This window comes from Cyprinus carpio, chromosome B5 (genome assembly GCF_018340385.1).
Source record: "Cyprinus carpio isolate SPL01 chromosome B5, ASM1834038v1, whole genome shotgun sequence".
Classification (NCBI taxonomy): domain Eukaryota; kingdom Metazoa; phylum Chordata; class Actinopteri; order Cypriniformes; family Cyprinidae; genus Cyprinus; species Cyprinus carpio.
Window position 1 is genome coordinate 29,958,944 of NC_056601.1, and position 17,341 is coordinate 29,976,284.

At 37.7% G+C, this 17,341-nt stretch overlaps 1 pseudogene; it reads left to right on the plus strand.

Annotated features, from left to right (window-relative positions):
• The first annotated feature begins 3,701 nt into the window (after positions 1 to 3,701).
• Positions 3,702 to 16,173, plus strand: LOC109065070 (annotated as a pseudogene).
• Positions 16,174 to 17,341: the final 1,168 nt, after the last annotated feature.

Sequence of the window (17,341 nt, forward strand, 5' to 3'; positions counted from 1 at the left end):
GTCAGACTGGATTGCTTACTTCAGCACTGCGGGCTCAGCACCGAGAGTTTTTTCTTCTTTCACTAGAAGCAGACATCACCCCCCCCCTTTTTCAGTGTCTGTGCGGCAAAGACAAATACCACCTGCAGTAACAAAACCACTACCGGCTTTACCAGTGTAAAAATATCTTTCAGATAAATGGATTATTCAGACAACTTGTTTCCACAACAGTGGGTCCCTGTGTGTGGGGGGAACACTGCGATAAACTTTCCCCGTTGCTGAGTTCGAAAATACCAGAGATCCTGTCAACAGTATCAAAAATAGGCAATATTAAAAGGATTTAGAATTCCAATCAGTAGACCGATGTTACAATTCCTTAATATTATAAGGCCTATATTAATTATTAGGGTAGGGCTGCATGCGATGTCATTTGCATTTTGTAGTAAATCCGGTTAGAACGAGCAGTAAACTATCATTGACGGTGCTTTAAGATGGAGCAGCATTTACTAACACAGAGTGCTTCATTCAAAGATACATATGACAATGCACAGCCAGAGTATGCCTAATCAGATTTTCTATTCCATTTTGAGTTTACCTCGGCAGTCCATATAAGGCCATAACGTGAAATAAAGAAATAAGTTTTGTAATTATTTTATTTCCTTCACATTTCATTGAAGTAACACAAAAGTTTTTTATGGTTTTAGTGGGTTATATTGAAACACTATGGTGTTGAGGGAAGCATAAGTTTAATAGTTACGAGGATGCAGATGTTAGTTATTGCATCCAATTAGCGATTCGTCTTCATATGCGTGATGTCTTATGTGACAACCAAGCTCATAAACACCCAACAAATAGCATGAAAATCATCCGGGGACTTTCCAGGAAACCGTGATTTGCCTACAGTGAAATCAGGCTTTGTGTTTGGTGTTGGGTTAGTGTAATGGTGTCGTGGATGAAGTGATTTTCTTTGGCTGGCTTCTGTCGCCTACACATTAAAAATCGAACTTTTGACTGTGTACTATCACACCTCCCTCATACGGCCTCTCTCTCTCTCTCTTACTATCTCTCTCTTCCCTCTCTGGGTAATGGACACCCAGGATCCATTATAGCTGGTCGCTCTGGTGTGGCCTTTATAGACGCAGCCTTGATTGCTTCTTTTATCACACATACAATGATTGCAGCTGCACGTTGTTGCGAGCCCGACGACGAGGAGACGGACACTCATGAAAGCTTAAACTTCATGTGAGCAAAATGCTGCACAGTCACATGACCCCAAGCTGCGCGTTTCACTTTTGTTTTCCTGGAAATAATGAGCTGCGCGATTGTTTACCAAGAGTGGAAAAAAAGTTTCTGTGTGTTGTCACAACAGGTTCATCAATTGGGGCTTGTCGTGAGTGAGGGTGTTTGAGTGTTGGTGTGGTTGTAAAGGTTTTATTGTTGTATGGGGATTTGACGGCACCCCCCAAGTGGTTATCATGACATGTGACCACTAACCCTACTTTGTAACATGGTTTGATGAGGTTTCACACTTTACTGTGTCCTTTAAAAACAAGCCAGCTTATAAAAAAAACATAGAGTGAATGGTGTATGCCAAAGTAAGTTAGTCGTATTTTAGTATAGTATGTGAGGGGTTAGGTTTAGGTGTGGGGTTAAGGGAGAATAGAAAATAGGGAATATTTAATAAAAGGGAAGAGGAAGGAGGGAAGGAAAAAGACAAAAAACAAAAAGGGTTTTTTTTTTAAAAGTTAATGTGTTCGTGTGTCTGAATCAACGGTCTGAGCTCAAATTTTAGTGTATTGCAAGCGATCAGCCTGTTGTTGAGTAGGGCTTCAGATCTTCACTTTAATGCTATTTCAGTTGTGACTAGGGTTTTTCATCGGATGATGCCAGGTAGCTTAGGACCCAAGGCTAAAGAGGCCAATATATCACCCAATATTTAGCATTTTTGTAATGGTGACGTGGTGGTTTTGCTAAGTTTTATCGTTTGGGCGCGAATCAGGAGTTGTTGGACAGCAGGACTTTTTATTTTGACATTGCTGGTGGAATTCTTATGTTGCCGCAGTGAGGATCTCATTGCTCTTTCCAGTTCACTGTCTTTGTACTCTTCTGGTCTGATTAATAAAAAGGAATCAAAGCTTTTTTACTAATATATTCGCGTCATAAATAGCAAGTGGTAGGACCACAAAGTTATTAGACCAAAATAGTATTTTCACCAGCTCTAACAATGGTTTTAAGTTAGTTATTTCTATCTTTGTTGTATAGTTGTATGTGGCAATAGGAAAATATCCGTGTACATTTTTCCCATAAAGCATTTTCATTTTGCCGTTTTTAATCTGTAATATAATCCAGTTGAGGATTTGTGTTTTGACCAAGGAGGTCTATCAACAAACCAGTTGCTCCACACAGATTGTGATCTCACCATCAAACAGTCTGTCTGGGAATTATACATGAGAGAGAAAACGAAGAAGAAAAAAAACCCTGAACCTGAGAACAGGACTAAATCCACCCTCGAAAAGAAACACTTTGGCAAACAAATCCCAAGATGCTTCAAGAAACCTACCTGCAAAGCTCCAAGTACTGGTTAAAGTTTTTTAGACAACTTGCTTGTATAAATCAGGATGGCATGTCACAAATAATGTCATAAATAGATTTTTTCTTTTATCAATATGAACTTCTGTCACAAAATGTTGAAAATCAACATTGGGTGTGACCGTTCCTTTGCAGTTTTTTAATTTTTTTTTTTTTTTTAGTTTTTTTTGTTTTTTTTTTTTTTTTTTTTTTTCTTTTTTTTTTTTTTTTATTTTTGTTTTTTGTTTCTTAATATTTTTTTTTTTTTATTTTTAAAAGCAGAGCTTTTGCCACTCGGTGCACTTGCGCATAGTTTTTAAGGTAAAACTTTGCAGGTTAGGGTTTCTTGAAAGCATCTTGGAGGACGTTGTCAACAGTTCATTTCCTGGATTTAGTCTGTCTCAGTTTGTTCTGTTTCTTCATGTCATTCCAGGACAGACTGGCTGATGATGAGATGATAATTACACATTAATGGCAAAAATCTGATATTGCCATAACTAACTGACACCACATAAAGCAGAAGATAACTTGACTTTTAAGACCCTTTTTAGCTGGTGTGAAATACTAGTGTTTCTAATCATTTTGGCCCACCACTGTACACATCACACACACACACACACACACCGTATATATAAGACACCCTGTGGTCATAATAGCTTCATATCGGATCTATTCTTTCAGGGGTGTGAGTTGCTCTCTGTACGCTCTCTCTTGCTGTATGTATTATATATGTCTTTATTTTTATAGTTCCGGTTTTTGATGTGTGATTTTAGTAAGGTTGTTTTTTATCATTTGTATTATTTATTTATTTTAATATAGCTTTTATGCATGATATGTTATTTTAATACATCATGTTAAATTAAATTAATGAAAATGAGAATCAGACTACTGAAAGTTTATAAAAAAAAGTAATTTTTATTTCATTCATGTGCAGTTAGACATTATTTTATTTTCAAGTCATGAATATGTCTGGTTTTTTGATTTGTTATTTTTGTGTTTTTGTTTTTGGTGGTTTAATTAACCCTGATCATACTGGCAATATCAGATGTGTTCATGGGTGCATGTCTTCTTCTGTCTGCATGCACCATTTTCTCTGAATATGGCTGTTTCTCACTCTTGTCTCGTCTCTGTCCAGATTGACCCTCCCCCACTGGCTCTGTCGACGGTGTGAATGCGGGCCGCCATGTCCCAGATGCTCCACATGGAGATCCCTAACTTTGGCAGCATGGTGCTGGGCTCCCTGAATGAGCAGCGGCTGCAGGGCCAGTACTGCGACGTCTCCATCCTGGTGAAGGGCCAGACGTTCAAGGCCCACCGCGCCGTTCTGGCTGCCAGCAGCCTGTACTTCCGCGACCTGTTCAGCGGCAGCAGCAAAGCACAGTTCGAGCTGCCGTCCTCTGTCACGCCGGCCTGTTCCAGCAGATCCTCAGCTTATGCTACACGGGGAAGCTGACCATGGCCGCCAGTGAGCAGCTGGTCGTGATGTACACGGCCGGATTACCTGCAGATCAGCATCCAGCAACATCGTAGAGCGCGGCATGGACCTGATGTTCAAAGCCAACTCGCCACACTGCGACTCAGCCACAGCCGCCATGGATGAGCCCAACTCGGGCCCGCAGAGTCCCCTGCACCCACCCACTGGTGCCAGCGGCTGGTCCACCTCGTCGCTGCATCGCAGACCCGCAGGGATCAAGCTGGAGGGAGCCGCTGGCCAAACGAGCTAGCGATGGGACACGTTCGGCACGGGCCGCACCCCTGTTCTCGGCAGGGTCGTTTCCGCCCGGGGGTCCGGCGTATCTGGGAGAGCGTTCCAGTCCAGGAGCGTCCAGCCTTCCGACCACTGACAGCCCCACGTCTTACCAGAACGAAGACGAAGAGCTTGAGGAAGGAGAGCCATTCGACGCAGACGAGACGTACAGCCAGCTGTGCGGCCGCTCGGCCAACCCTTACGGAAGTACGGCAGCTTCTTCTTCTGTCCGACTCTCATCTGCTGTTGATTGTGTGTTATTTTTGATTGTTTGAATGACAGGCAAAATGTTATATGAGGGTTTCTTTGGTTAGAGATGGAATGCTCAGCATGTGGCAGATGGTTTGAAAAGTGATAATGTGCCAGTTAAAAACTGGCTGACAGGAGGGCAAGTTATGAATTCTGCTTTTTGATAACCTGCATCGTTCTCATAGAGTTGGAAGAGTTTTAATTACAGTACTATATATGATCTTGATACAGTGTACACAGTCTGGTATGTTTAGGGGGGAATACTTTTGATGTCTGCTTTTGAGTAATTATTTTACAATAATTGATTTTACTTTAGTAGGGTTTTTTAAAATGTATTTAAATTTTTTAAATTAAATTTTTTTCTATGTGCTGTTCAAAGGTTTGGGGTCGAATAATAAATATATATGTATATACTGTATATATATATATATATATATATATATATATATATATATTTATATATATTATATATATATGTGATATTGTATAGATATGTATAGATACTGTATATATGTATATATTATAAATTAATGCTTTTATTGATCAAAAGTGACAGTAGAGACATTTATAATGTTACAAAAGATTTCTATTTCAAATTGATGCTGTTCTTTTGAAATTTCTATTCATCAAAAAATACTGAAAAATTTAATGCATCACGGTTTTCAGATAAAAAAAGTTTTTCAGAAATGTTTTTTGAGCAGCAAATCAGCATTATTAGAATGAATTTCTGAAGAATCACGTGACACTGAACACTGGAGTGATGATGCTGAAAATTTTGGTCACGGCAATAAATTACACTTATATTCACATAGAAAACAGTTATTTAAAATATAATTTTTCACAGTTTTTACTGTATTTTTTGATGAACTTAATGCTGCCTTGGTGAACAGAAGAAACTTTTTTTCCAAAACATTGATCCTACCAACCCCAAACTTTTGAGAATGGTAGTAAATGTAAGGAGTGACCGTGCCAACGCAACACAACGCTGGACCTTTAGTAATGGAATAATGAATATATTACACGAGGATCATATCAAATCATTCACTAGTGAACTAGAGGCTGCTTCTGTTGCTGTTAAATAGGTTACAGGCTCATTACTTTGGGTCAGTATGTGAAGTTGTCTAGACAAACTTGTGGGGAAGTCGTGGTCTAATGGTTAGAGAGTCGGACTCATAACCCAAAGATTGCGGGTTCCAGTCTCATACCAGCAGGGATTTTAGGTGGGGGGAGGGAATGAACAGCGCTCTCTTTCACCTTCAATACCACGACTGAGGTGTCCTTGAGAAAGGCACCGAACCCCAACTGCTCCCCAGGTGCCGCAGCAAAAAATGGCTGCCCACTGCTCCCGGTGCGTGTTCTCAGTGTGTGTGTGTGTGTTCACTGCTGTGTGTGCACTTTGGATGGGATAAATGCAGAGCACTAATTCCTAGTATACTTGGCCACATGTCACGTCACTTTCACTTTCACAATTTTAAGTAGTGAAGAGTCCATAAGATGAGCCAGAGCATTTCAGGATGTCTTTTGCAGTTGGGTTGTAGGACTGGTTTTTAGTGTCATTTCATCACTAAGCTTATAAGCAATTCATTGTGCAACAACTGTCAGAATTGTTAGTAAGCTGTAAAAAAAAAAAAAAGGTGTTGTAAAACATAAAATAGGCAGCAAAGAAACACGTGTGAGCAGAAGTGTGAACATTGGGCGGTTCATGAGGTCTGTTTAAACTGTGATATCAGAGACATGTGTTAAAGATAACCTGATGTATTATTACAGTGTGGATTTCTCCAGAACACACTCAGTCAAAAAACATGTAGTGAAATGTAATATTTTTATAGTTGGACGGTAATTCTCAGGACATACTGCAAGTAAGTCACTCATCATAATTTAAAAATTATTGATAACCCATTTTATATTAAAAAATTTAATGACACCCGTTCCAAATGTACATTCAAAATGTTACGGGATAAAGATCCAGGCAAAAATTAATAATAATGGCCCTAATTAGCAAATGTTATTCCAAAGACAGTTTTCACATACTTTGTATGGAACCGTTTCCGCCATGGGATAAAAACAAATATTTTCATCCCACAATTCTGACTTTTTTGGTTTTGTTTTGTTTTGTATCACAATTCTAAGTTTGTATCTCACAATTCTTTATAAACTCACATTTCTGAGAAAAAAAGTAAAAGTTGGGAGATATAAAGTCCCAATTAAAAACAGATTTGTGAGATATAAACTCCTATAATTGAATTGTGATGAGGAAAAAGTCAGAATTTTTAGTTTTTTTTCTCAAAATGACCCATTTAAATTTCTCAATTCTTACTTTTTTTTTCTCTCTGAATTTTCAGTTAACGCCTCACAATTCTGAACTGTGATTTGAGGAAAAAAACTCTGAATTGCTTCCATGACTTCATGCCAAGATCTGTCATTTTCAGTAAAAATGTTTTCCCATAGCTATGTTGAAATATTAAGCTCTGAGGCCAATATAAATGTGTTTAAAAAAGTCAAGAAAAAAATTAAGATGGCTCTCACTCAAATGTGAAATTATCAAACACCACAGCATTAATTCAGGACTTTGTTCTACTAAGTGCAGGGCATTTTTGAGGAAAAAGAACATTTTAAATATCAATAAAAGCTTAATTTAGGTATTATTCTTTGTGTAACAAGCAAATTGGCTGCGTCTGTCTAATGATATTCCAATGGAAAAAAACGAACTACTTTCTGTTGTAACAGTTGTTATGCTAATGTAAGTTGATTTTGCCTGTTTATTTCATAAGTAGTAAGTCATGGAGACACACTTGAGCGTTTCATGAGAAAGTGCCTGAGGTTAATGAGTCAGAGCTTGAAGAAAGTGCTGCTAAAAGGTCAAATTCAGAGTTAAATGCTGTTGGATATGAGCATTCCTCCATGTTGAGTAACACGCTGATCTTTTGTCTGCTGTGTGTTATCAGAGTTCCTGTCTTGATTTTTCCCGTATGTTTGGTAACTATACAGATCTATCCTGACTGAGGAAATGGCTGTGTCTCTCTGCAGTGACACTAACTGTAGCTCTCGCCCAGCGCTCGGGTGTCACAGATCATGAAATGCATTCAGTCTGAAATCAGTCACCACTCTAAAGGGTCACATTGTGGGTTATTTGAGAGCTCACACATCTCTTGTGTGTGTGTGTGTGTGACTGAAGGACAAATGGGAAGCAGAACTTTTCTATTAGTCGTGCCAGTGCAGAGCTTTATTGAGTTGAGGCAATTTGATGCGTCAAATAAGTGAAGAGCAGGCGCTTCCCCTGAATACAGTTACTGTAAAAATGTCCACCTAATTCAACTTAACATACATTTTAAGTAGCAAATTGGCTGTACAAGTCATTCAACTCATTTTTGGAAATCTTGTATATTTAAAATTCCAAAAACTTAAGGCAAAACACTATAGGTAATATTGGATAAATACAGGTTGAAAATTGGGTTTTTTGTTGGTGGGGGGGCTTTTTTATCACTGTACAAATCAGAATATACTTGTTTTTGTTTTTGGAACAAAGTTTTGTATAAATAAGTGTGTTTGATATATGAACAAACCTCCAGTAAAAGCCTTCAGAATATAGATAGGAATAAAACTGTATGTTTTGAAATATGTAAATGCTGCTGAATTGGAGATATAAATTAATTTTGGGGGGAAAAAAACGACCTGAATTCTACAGATGAAAAAAGAAGTGCAATAATAAAGCCAAGTGAATGATGTACAAACCCTTTCAGTAAAACTCTTAAGAATATAGATAGGAATAAAACTCTTAAGTTTTGGTGTAAGTACAGTAAGTGATGCTGACATGGAGAAACTTTTGAATTGATATGGATATGAATTGGAAATTAAATCTCCAGACACATGTAGATAAAGTGCAATAAAATAAACACTTAAATGTGTATTTCAGATGTTTTCTTGAAAGTTACAGTAGTTTGAAACAACACTTTATGAAAAGCCAAACAGCTCAAAATAGCTTTTTGCTTCTCGTGATTCGCCTTAAAAATAAAGTTGAAATTGGTTAAATGATTTTGATAGATTGTATTGAGTGTATGCATAATTTTTTACTATGTGCAGAACTTATAAGCATCTGTTAAGATGGACTAAAACAGTGTTGAGTTCTCAAACTTGTTGATTTTATGGCATGATTTGTCGTGATCTGAGGCCGTATCAGAGGTTCTGAATGTTGTCGGGACTCTGTCTCTTCCAGTGGCAGAGAAGCCGGAGATGGCGGTCATGCCGGTGTCATTGGAGAACCGCTCATGTGTGCTGATCCGCAGAGATCTGGTGGCTCTGCCCGCTAGTCTCATCAGTCAGATCGGCTACCGATGCCATCCCAAACTCTACACCGAGGGAGACCCCGGAGAGAAACTGGAACTGGTGGCAGGTTGGTGAATCACTCAATCAACCCTATATGAAAGTTAACAAAAATGAGACTTCGTCATGAAGACATTGAAGGAACACAACCGAAAGCTCATTGTACAGCCTTGTTTCCAATGTAAAAGATCATAATGAATGATTTTGCCCCTTGTTACTAGTAAAACCCATTTCAGAAAACCTGTAATACAAAACAATCTGTGATTGATCTGTAAGTTAACAGTTTTACCTTGTTCACCTGTGCTATCTGTCTTGTCACAGATGTTGTTCATGCACTGGAGCTGATTACTATCACATTTCTCTGTGTTGTTCAGGCACAAGTGTGTTCATGACCAGAGGTCAGCTGATGAACTGTCATCTATGTGCTGGTGTCAAACACAAGGTGCTGCTGCGCAGGCTCCTCGCCACCTTCTTTGACAGGTGTGTAACATCACATAAAATCACCGCTGTCTGTGGGGGTGTAACGGTACATCTATTTGTACATCTCATTCACTTTGACATGCATGTGTACTGAATGAATCCAGCATTTAACCTGCACATGGATGGAATGATACAGTCTATATCACTATACTTTGATGTTATGAACACATCTGAAAAAAAATGAAGGACTCACAGCTGCTGTTAGGAAACCACAGGATCCAAGTTGTTATCATAAGCTTACAGGTTAAAGCGGTTTGTTCTTCTGCCAGATGCATGTGCTCTGACAGTAAATGAGTCTCTTAAACCAAAGCCACTTTAAGGGCAAGCCTCCAAGGTTAGCAAAAAGTGTAAAGGAAGGAGACCAGAGGCTGGTGTTTGTATGGATGTCAATGGTGGAGAGGCTTCACTACGCTCAATAAACCGCTTTTGTGGAGCTTATAATAGCTTATCATTTAATGAATCGACAGCCTAATGTTTGGGACTGCGCTATTTTTTTGAGTTTACTCAAATATTCAAATCTCTTCTCTTATTTACAACAGCACCATAAGCTGCAGTATGAAGAGTGTGTGGCAGCAGTAATGACAGACTTTTTATTTAAAGACAGAGACAGTTTGTTCAGTAAATCAGTTTAATAAGAAAGAAAAATATGCACTTTTATGTTGTATTTTTTCCCCATGCTGCACTGAGAACGTACCGAACCATGGCTTCAAAAATTAGTTATGTACCAAAATATTGTGTAGCGTTACACTGTGGAGTGAATTTTTTGCCGATATTCATCAAACAAATCCAGCATTTGCAAATAAACACAATCTGCTTTGCAAAGAAAAACTTGACTTTCAAAGAAACGCAAAGTGATTTGCAAATACAAAACTATGTATGGACAAATATATGTATTGTGTGTTACAATTGTGAGACTCATTTGCCTTTTTATGAAGAAACTTGGCTTGATTTTCTCACAAATGCGTGCAGGCAGATTTTCTCACAAATGCAATTGAGCAACTTCCTTTTCCAAAAACAGCAGATGGCGCTGTCGGTCAATTTACGCTAGTCTTCCGAGACCTGAAACAACTTCCTTAACCCAGACAACCTTTTCAGTGATTACAGCAGACCAACATAAGTGGGGAACAGGTGAGTTTCTGTCTTATCTATAATTAACCATTTAGATGTTTTCACAAAGCGACCCTACTACAGTGTTTCATTCTGCTATATATGTTGAGACATAGCCTACAGTGGAGAGAAATGTTATAGGCTATCTCTGCAGTAAAAGTTTAAACAAGTATAAAACTACACATAGACAACCTGCTGAAAGGAGAAGACTAATCTAATTATACAAATAGGCTGCTATAATCAAACTAGTTTAAGTTAAAGTGAGCATTATTGTGATTCAGCTATGTAAATGTACCGAAATATAATCTAAACATTAATATCCCTTACGTAATTTGTAGTAAAGCTGCTATTCTAGAAATGGTAACCTGCAAAAAAAAAAAAAAAAAAACTTGGTTACCACAATTTTATTATAGTAAAGGGAATAAGGGATATCATAGTTAATTATCATATTTATGTTTATATATAGCTTAGTTTATATACACGCCTTGTACAACATTTAAAACTAAAGGTGGCCTGTAAGGAGATATTTTAGATTTCAACCAATATTTTACTCTGAATACCGGCAGATTTTAGTCTGGCAAAAGCCTGTTTGGAAAAATTCAACTAAATAAATGTAGCTTTTTATATATAGCCGAGCAACATTTTAACTCTTGAAGTTAAGAATAAAAGGCTTCTGTCAGGAATTATATTAGTGGCTCTTCAAAATGCAAACATTTGTCATTTGAGTCACTCCGAGAAGAGTCCTCGTTTGTCCAAAAATTTCTTCACCCCGTGTAGCGCGTCATCATCCAACGTGCAGAAAAATAAAGTACACTTGATGTTTTTAGGGGCATCTACATGTTTACCTGTTGACCTCAGATCATTAACATGTGAACAGAACGCTCAATGTGAGGCGGGATCACATTAGCAATAATGGAGTGAGACAGGAGAAACTGTACCTCTCCTTTTATACAGATTATCAGAGAATATTTATTTATATATATATAGTATATATATAAGTTTTATTTAAAAGTAGACATTTCAAGCTTTCTATACATATATGTATCATGTATGTGAGGCACATATTCACTGAGATTCAGAGTGTTTTATTCATGTGCCTATGAAGAAAGTTCCCGGAGACCGAGATGGCAGAGAGCGCACCCTGGTTGTATTCTTTATTTTACAAAAGCACATTGTTTTGTTGTTATTATTACTAGACACTTTGCAGCTTCAAAAGATGCCATATTTCTATCTGTATTTTTAGTTTTTTTATGGTCAAGAAAACATGACAAAACGCGCCGGCGCAGTCTTCGACCCCAAAGATTGTTGTTAACATTACATTGTTAAAATCATTCTGAAATACTGGTAAACCACTGTTTATTAAAATGCTGAATTTAATATTATATTAGAAGAGAAATATTCATCATTTTTCTTAGCTAAAAAATACATAATTATTTTGGACACAAATGATTGCACAGTGTTACAACATTTAAAAAGATATTGTACTAAATAATTTGATTTGTTTTCAATTTTTCATTAATAATTCATGACCTCTTGGGTGATATTACTATATCTGATTCTAAATTAAATTTTCTAACCTTTCATTTTTGGTACAAAATATTGTCGCTATCCATAATACATTTCCATTTTAGTATTACAATATACTGTGACATGATATGTTGTTATACCCCTGCATTGTTTTGAATATGTAGCTTATATATTCTATATCCTGCGATCCAACAGAGGATAAGAGGTACAGAGAATGGATCAGTTTTTATAGGGAAAGACTGCCTAGTTAAATGTTAAGCCATGCCACTACTGATTTTTGAACTAATCAGTCATGTTAAAGGGATACTCCACCCCAAAATGAAAATTTTGTCACTAATCACTTACCCCCATGTTGTTCCAAACCCATGAAAGCTTCGTTCGTCTTCAGAACACAACTTAAGATATTTTGGATGAAAACTGGGAGGCCTCTGACTGTCCGTATGCTCTTCAGTATCATCTGCGCCACAAGGATGCACTATTTTCTTTCAAATCAAAGCCAAATACACGTAGAAACAGCGCATCCTTGTGGCGTGGATGATACAGAAGAGCATACGTGATATGGAGAGAGACAGAGGAAACCGTTGACAAAGGAATTATTGAATAAAGTCATTATTTTTGTTTTCTTTGCTTACAAAAAGTGTTCCCGTCACTTCATAAAACCCAGATTGCACATCTGATGACAGATGGAGTATTCTGACGACGACTTTCATACCTTTTATGGACCTTTACCCTGTTATTTACTTGACAGTCTATGGGACAGTCACAAGCCTCCCGGTTTTCATCCAAAATATCTTAAATTGTGTTCCGAAGATGAACGAAGCTTTTACGGGTTTGGAACGACATGGGGGTAAGTGATTCATGACAAAATTTTCATTTTGGGGTGGAGTATCCCTTTAACAACTTTACAGCACTTATTGAGAATTTCACTGACACTGTAGTATGGTCGCTTTGTGAAAACATCTAAATGGTTAATTCTAGATATAGTAAGACAGAAACTCACCTGTTTCCCACTCATGTTGGTCTGCTGTATTCCCTCAAAAGGTAAACAGGTGTTTCGGGTCTCGGGAGACTAGCATAAATTGAGCGACAGCGCCATTTGCTGTTTTTGGAAAAAAAGTTGCTCAATTGCATTGGTGAGAAAATCAAGCCAAGTTTCCTTATAAAAAGGCAAGTGAGTCTTAGTAATGCACAATACATATATTTGTCCATACCTCTGCATTTTCCCTCAAATAGAGGTTTGTATTTGCGTTTGTCTGAAAGTCGAGTTTTTCTTTGCGAAGCAGATTGTATTTATTTGCAAAACACTGGATTTGTTTGATGAATATTGGTACAAAATTCGCTCCATAGTACACCCCTCCAGTTATGTGCAGTGCAGTTATTGAAATACTGAATGTTTTGGTCTCATGGCTTTGCTTTCCACTGCACCCTCTGCTGGCTGCTTGTTAAACCTGCAGGAACACGTTAGCAAACAGCTGTGGGACGGGGATCCGATCGTCAACCAGTGACCCCAGCAGAAAACCACTGGACAGTCGAGTCCTGAACGCTGTCAAACGTACGTTACGCTCTATATAATAATTAGTAGTGATGTTCAAATTTACATTCATTACTCCACCCTGCATCACATCTGCTGAATGAAATCCAATACTTATTCCAACAATTCCTGTCTTCCTCTGAGCTAGATTACAACTATTAGTTCAATTCTCATTATTTGATGCCTAATCCCGATTTCAAGGTCAGAATTATGAAAACTGACAGAAGAACAGTCAAACATGAGCCAGACGTTTTCTGCTTTAACTGCATCCAAACAGACACAGAAATTCTCAGATTTTGTTTAAAATCTTATTTATTTAGAAATTTGTGTCTATGACACAAATCAGCAGCAGCTGCTGAAGTGTATTTTAACGTATTTTCCACTCCTCTGCAGTTTGTAAGTTAAATGAATACTTCTTTTTTTGTGTCAAAACATCTGACATTTGTCATTTAAAGTCATTGAAGCTGTCACGTACTCTACCAGTCAAAGGTTTTTGAACAGTAACATTTTTAATGATTTTATAGAATTCTCTTCTGCTCACAGAGCCTGCATTTATTTGATCCAAAGTACAGCAAAAACAGTACAATTTTGAAATATTTTGAAAATAACTTTTCTATTTTAATATATTTTGTTAAAATGTTATTTATTCCTGATTTCAAAGCTTAATTTTTAGCATCGTTACTCCAGTCACATGATCCTTCAGAAATCATTCTTAATCTTCTGATTTGCTGCTCAAAAAAATTATTATTATTTTTATTATTATTTTGTGGAAAACAGTTGAGTAGAATTTTTCAAGTTTTTCTGTCTTTATCATAATTTTATATCAATTTAAAGCATCCTTGCTAAATAAAAGTTCACCCCCAAAAAATACAAATTATACTGACTCCAAGAAAAAAAGAAAAATGTACTCAACTGTTTTAAATATTAATAATAATAATAATAAATGTTTCTTGAACAACAAATCAGCATATTAAAATGATTTCTGAAAGATTATGTGACACATTTTAAAATATATTCAAATAGAAAGCAGTTGTTTTAAATAGTAAAAACATTTCACAATATTACTGCTTTTGCTGTATGTTGGATCAAATAAATGCTGACTTGGTGAGCAGAAGGGAATTATTTCAAAACCATTTAAATTCTTAATGTTCAAAAACTCGACTGGTAGTGTATATAATTTGAAAAAATTATTTCGTGAAAAGACTGTACACGATTGAAATATTTTATTGATATTTTTGAACTCCGCATTATCAAATTAGGTAATACAAGCCATGTTTGAAACTCAAGCAAAAAACTTCTCAGGATGCAGGGCTGTGTAATCATGCAGTAGGTGAAATCATCATTAACTGTTAATTGCTCACCACAATCATGCAGCTTTAGTTTCCTTCTCATTCAAGCTCTTAATAATGCACTCTTTTTTTTCTAGTTTACTGTCAGAACTTTGCGCCCAACTTTAAGGAAAGCGAGATGAACGTCATCGCCGCTGACATGTGCACCAACGCGCGGCGTGTACGGAAGCGCTGGCTTCCCAAGATCCAGTCCATACTGCCGGACGGGATGGAGGTTTATCAGGGCTCGTCGGTGGCGGCGGGTGTCAGTCTGGGCATCAGTGGCCTTCAGCTGCCCTTTGAGACAGACTTTAAGAATCTGCTACCCTCGGGCCTGAGCCTCTACGCCGAGCGCAAGGAAGCCACGAGAACTCATTTACCACTGGATGGCGACAGCCCCGATCTTCCACGGGACGGAGGCGAGGAGGAGACGCAGGCCGAGGAGGATGAGGAGGAAGAGGCCCAGACTGACAGCAGAGACGGGACGTTGGGGGCGGGGCCTGTCAAACCTGGAGCTGAGGGCGGGGCCACTGTGGCCACTCCTCCTGAGAGGCAGCAGGAGGAGGAGGAGTTTGTGGATGGCCAGAGAATAAATGGGCAGTGAGACTGGAGAAAACGGCCTTCAGTTCATATCCACCATGTGAATAAACACTGAAGGGAGGAATCAAACACACACAGGCATCACTCGTGAAGAACACACAACTGGATTTGGCAGGATGTTCATCATGTGCTCCATAAAGCAGAAGTCACGGGTCATGGGACGAAATCATGCCAGTGGCATGGCGGCTGACCTTTATTGTGAAACATTATATTACGTTCATTCTTGATCTTGAGATCACCTTGCCATAAATGCAGCAGTAAATCTCACTAAAACATGACCAGATCACTTTACACCCCAAAATCAAAAGGAAAACAAAAGGATGAAGCTTTTACAAGAACCATTAACATGCATATCAGTTGCTATGTTTACATGCATCCAAAAATCAGTTAATTATAATAATAATAATAATAATAATAATTGATAATTAAATTGGATTGACTGATGTGGTGTAGACCTGAAATAATACAATCAACAAGATAAATTGAAGTATGAAATACCTGAAAGAAACTATTTTCTTAATTAGATTCAGTAATAGCATGCCTAACATGCACAGTTTACATATGTTTTACATCTTAAGGACTTGTGAGTGGATGGGACTGAATATTTGCTAAACATTTGCAAAAAATGTAAAACTAAAAAAGTTCTTCGGAGACAAATAGCAGATTACTTTTTACACAGGTCTCATGGTTCCTGTGGCTCAGTGGTAGAGCATTGTGTTAGCAGCGTAAAGGTTGTCTGATCGAACCCAAATTCTATAAAAAAAAAAAAAAAACCTTAGCCTGAATGCACTGTAAGTCGCTTTGGATAAAAGCATCTGCTAAATGCGTAAATTTAAAATGTGAATGGGTTTGCAACAGAATCTGAAACCAGATTAGATTTGTTATTGGTTATGAAAATTATTGCATGTAAACATAGCTGTGCCATTATTTGAGTGACAGTTTTTTTTAAATGTATTTAATGAATTTTTTTGATAATGAGAAATTTAAATCATTTATTTTAATTTGGAACCATAATGGTCCCAAGTGTATTTTTGTGTAATCTGGGCATGTTTTTTGTGAGATTCATTTACTAGATTCATTTACTTATCTAGAGAATTGGCTGCGTTTAATATTCATTTGAAGCTGAAATTATGCATTTCATAGTTACATTTAATGTTCGGTTTTTAGTGCAGTAGATCTGATTTAGAATAGTTCCATCATCTTCACACCTTTAACTGGTACGTGAGTGATCGTCCCTTCAGAAGAGCGATGCCTGCGTGTGTTTGACCCGATCTGAACGCTGACATCAAGCTCACATGACCAGCCGACACACGGATAACATCAGACATTTCGCCGATCTTTCAATACAAACGCACGCTGACGCTGCTAGAATGAGCGCTCACTTCCACTGCTTGCATGCCAGATCACATACAACTAATAATCTGCATCCCCGAAAAAACAAATAAAACTGCTACGGTTTATGTAAGAACTGTTTGTCAGACAAAGAACTGATGAATTTTCCTGAATGAAATGGTCAAGCGGTCAGGTTTTCGCGGTGTGTTGCTGTCTGGAATTGAAGCGGTGGGGTTTTTCTGTACTGTAAACTGTTTGATGAATCTAGCTGGCTTCATTACATTTGCACTTGACGGGTTTAAGGAGGTGATGGAGAGCAGCTGCTGAAGACTGTTTGTGAGCGGCACTAAGAGTGATGTACGTGTCTCTGAGTGATTCTGTTCACGTAGGTTTTGCTTTATGTGCGAAGCGTTTTCTGTTCCTTATATGTTTCTGACACATGCACTAATCTAGAAGACAATAACAAAACAAACCCTCCCCACGCTTCAGCATCTTAAATATGACACAAATTTGATTTGTTTACTCAAAAACGAGTGTTTTGCCCAACATTTTTCCACACTATGGGTGATGAAC